Raw genomic sequence first — 4,093 nt, 5'->3', positions numbered from 1 at the left:
TCTTACTAAATATTTTAAAATAGTTATTAAAATTTATCTGTTTACTTTCAATACTTTTTGACAATGTCTTCGATTCACAATCCGCTATCTGTAATACTCGAAAAACACGTATTAACCAGGCCTAATTACCTCAATTGGCTAAGAAATTAAAAAATCGTCTTGAATTCGGAAAGGATAGCGTATACACTTACTGAGTCGCCCCCTGTTGGGCTCCGACTGACTGCACTCTTGATGAATTGCAGACTTACAAGGAATGGTGTGACCATGACTTGAAAATCCAAGTGTTATATGCAGGCTTCTATGAATGACGAGAAGTCGGTTCTTTATGTGGGCTCTTCATCTGGTACGAAGATTGGTCCACTTGGGAATGGAAAGAAGCGTTCTTTCCAACGTCCCAAGAAGAACGTGCCCTTGAAGAGGCTAGCTCTGAGTCCCATTGTGGCAGCCACACCAGCCAAGGCTGACAACACTGTTGATATTTGTCATCACTGCAAGAAGCCTGAACATTGGAGGCTTAACTGCAGAGAATATCTTGCCCAGAAAGGTTCTGGAAATGGTATGTTCTACATTGAAGTAAACATTTTAATTATTCTACTTCTTGGGTATTGGATACCGGTTGTGACTCACAGCTCTGTAATGAGTTACAGGTGATGGGAAGAAATAGAAGGCTTAGGGAAGGCGAGACCTTCTTGAGGATGGGCAAAGGAGCAAGAGTTGTTGCAAAGGCCATAGGAGATGTTTACTTGCTTTTGAACAAAGATTTTAAGTTAATTTTAAGAGATGTTTTGTTTGTACCTGAATTGGTGAAAAACATTGTTTCCATTTCTATGCTAGATACAGATGGATATTCTTGTTTATTTAGCAAAGGTGTTTGCAACATTACAAGAATGAATGTTTAATTGGTACTGGAGAACTGGAAAACGATCTTTACAACTTAAAATTGAAAGATATTCCACTGAACAATGTCCAAGCAATAACAACAACAAACAAGCGAAAACAAGATACTCTAAATTCGGCACAATTATGGCATGCTCGATTAGGACATATTTCCCTAAGAAGGATGAACAAGCTAGTGGGAGTAGGCGTGTTTGATATGTCTGATATCAATGCTCTCACGACTTGTGAATCATGTCTGAAAGGAAAGATGACCAAAATTCCCTTTAAGGGCCATGTGGAGCGAGCCAAAGGGTTATTGGATTTGATCCATACCGATGTGTGCGGTCCGCTTAGCATCACCACTAAGCATGGACGTGCCTACTTCATCACCTTTACCGATGACCTTTCGAGGTATGGGTATGTGTATTTGATGAAATACAAGTCTGAAGCCTTTGAAAGGTTCAAAGAATTCAGAAGTGAAGTAGAGAAACATTTGGGACGAAGCATCAAGACACTTCGATCAGATCGAGGTGGTAAGTACTTGAGTGCCGAGTTCCAAGAGTATCTTAGGGAGAATGAGATTCTCTCGTAGTGGACTCCGCCCGCTACACCACAGTTGAATGGTGTTTCGGAGCGTCGTAACCGGACTTTGATGGACATGGTTCGGTCTATGATGGGTTTATCGGAGTTGCCGCCATCCTTTTGGGGATATGCGCTTGAGACAGCGGCATTATTGTTGAACAATGTCCATTCAAAGGTAGTTGGTAAGACACCATATGAGATAAGGATGGGTAAGCCACCCAAATATTCTTATCTTAGAATATGGGGGTGCCCTGCTTATGTGAAGCAGGTAGTGGGAGATAAATTGGATAGTCGATCCAATTTATGTTACTTTGTGGGATATCCAAGGAATTCTGTTGGATATTACTTCTATCATCCCCAAGAAACAAAGGTATTTGTTTCTAGGAATGCAACTTTTTTTGGAAAAAGAATTTCTATTGGATAGAAAAGGCGAGATGATAGAACTCGAAGAGGTTCGAGAGATACCCACAGTTATAGAACCCACACACGAAGAGCCAAGAGAGGAGATACAATCTCCTAGAAGATCCGAGAGAGTCTCGAGACCACCTATGAGGTATGGTCTGCTTTTTGAAAAGGGCCATGATGAGCCTAACCATGGATGTGATCCAAGGACATTCAAGGAAGCATTATCTGATGCCTATTCATCCAAGTGTCTTGAAGCAATGGAATCTGAGATGAATTCCATAAATTCAAACCAAGTGTGGAATCTCGTGGATCCACCTGGGGGAATTGTTCCCACAGGGTATAAATGGATTTACAAGAGGAAATTTTGGGCGGATGGGAAGGTATTGACCTTCAAGGCGCTATTGGTAGCAAAAGGATATACTCAAAGACAAGGAGTTGACTTTGAGGAAACCTTTTCTCCAGTTGCAATGTTCAAGTCGATAAGGATATTGCTAGCCATAGCTGCATGGTATGAATATGAGATATGGCAGATGAATGTCAAGACAGCCTTTCTTAATGGGTATATTAAGGAAGAGATTTACATGTCTCAACCTGAAGGGTTTACATCTGTCGGAAGTGAGCATATGGTATGCAAACTTCAGAGATCTATTTATGGTCTAAAGCAGGCATCTAGAAGTTGGAACCTTAGATTCGACAGTACAATCAAAGAGTTTGGTTTTACTAAGAATCTTGAGGAACCCTGTGTGTATAAGAAGGTCAGTGGGAGTGCTGTGACATTCCTGGTGCTTTATGTTGATGACATTCTACTCATTGGGAATGATGTAGGAATGTTGCAATCAACTAAAATATGGTTAGCGAGAAAGTTCTCGATGCAGGACTTGGGAGAAGCATCTTTTGTATTGGCAATACAGATCTATAGAGAGAGATCAAAAAGATTGCTTGGTCTCACCCAGTCCACATACATTGATACCATCGTGAAGCGGTTCTCGATGGATGAGTCCAAGAGAGGACATCTATCAATGTGTCATGGCGTGTCCCTATCCAAGTCTATGTCTCCCAACACTGATGCAAAGATAGCGGCGATGACAAGCATTCCTTATGCATCTGCAATTTGTAGCATCATGTATGGGATGATATCTACACGTCCTGACATGGCGTTTGCACTAAGTGTGGTGAGTAGATATCAATCGAATCCTGGTCTTCCATGAAAAGCTGCGAAAGACATCCTCAAGTATTTGAGAAGGACCAGTAAGTTGTTCTTGGTCTATGGGGGTGGAGAACTGAAATTGGAAGGCTATACCCACTCTAGCTTCCAAAGCGATATCAAAGACTAGAAGTCAACCTCTAGGTTTGTATTCATGCTCAATGGTGCTTCTGTCTCTTGGAAGAGTTCCAAGCAAGACAGTACTGCGAATTCCACCACTGAGGCCGAATACATTGCTACATCAGATGCAGAAAAGGAGGCTATTTGGATAAAGAATTTCGTCCAAGGGTTGGGCGTCATTCCTAATGGAGTTGGTCCTGTCCCGGTGTTGTGTGACAACACGGTTGGTATAGCTCAAGAAAAGGAGCCAAGGTCTCATCAGAAGTCCAAACATGTATTGAGAAAGTACCACATCCTCCGAGAGATTGTGGAAAGAGGAGATGTCTCAATTGACAAAGTCGGCTCCGCAGATAATGTTGTTGATCCACTAACTAAGACTTTACCTGGACCATTATTTGAGAAGCATCGTGAATCGATGGGTTTGAAACATATGGGTAGTTGGCTCTAGTGCAAGTGGGAGATTGTTAGAGTTGGTGCATGTCGAGCCAAGTGTTGGCCGAGTGTTCACAATGAAACTCAATGTATAAACGATCTTTATTTTAATAATATTTGAAATTATTATTTTGGCACATCTTTATCTGTATACCCATGCTAGTTGAATAGATAAAGCCCATGAATATACAAATAGTAGAAAGAATATGAGATGCTCATATGATGAGTATCATGAAACTCATATTTGGAATACTATATATTCTAAACAGTTCCTAGTCGATTCAGCCGTCGTTAAGAAGGATATAGGCCGCTCGAGTTCGAGAATAGTATCTGCGATATGAGTACCATGTTTCATTGGTAGGGGACATTGTGATGTCCGATCATGCAGATAGGTGCTCCTGGTAGAGTGCATTGAACAACCCTCCATAAAGGACTTTCCAAGTGGTTCTCACTTATCGAGTGGAAACGTCCTAG

Source organism: Primulina eburnea, chromosome 4 (genome assembly GCF_022965805.1).
Source record: "Primulina eburnea isolate SZY01 chromosome 4, ASM2296580v1, whole genome shotgun sequence".
In the NCBI taxonomy this organism is placed as follows: domain Eukaryota; kingdom Viridiplantae; phylum Streptophyta; class Magnoliopsida; order Lamiales; family Gesneriaceae; genus Primulina; species Primulina eburnea.
The sequence above is the reverse complement of the archived record's forward strand: the minus strand, read 5'-3'. Positions refer to the sequence as shown.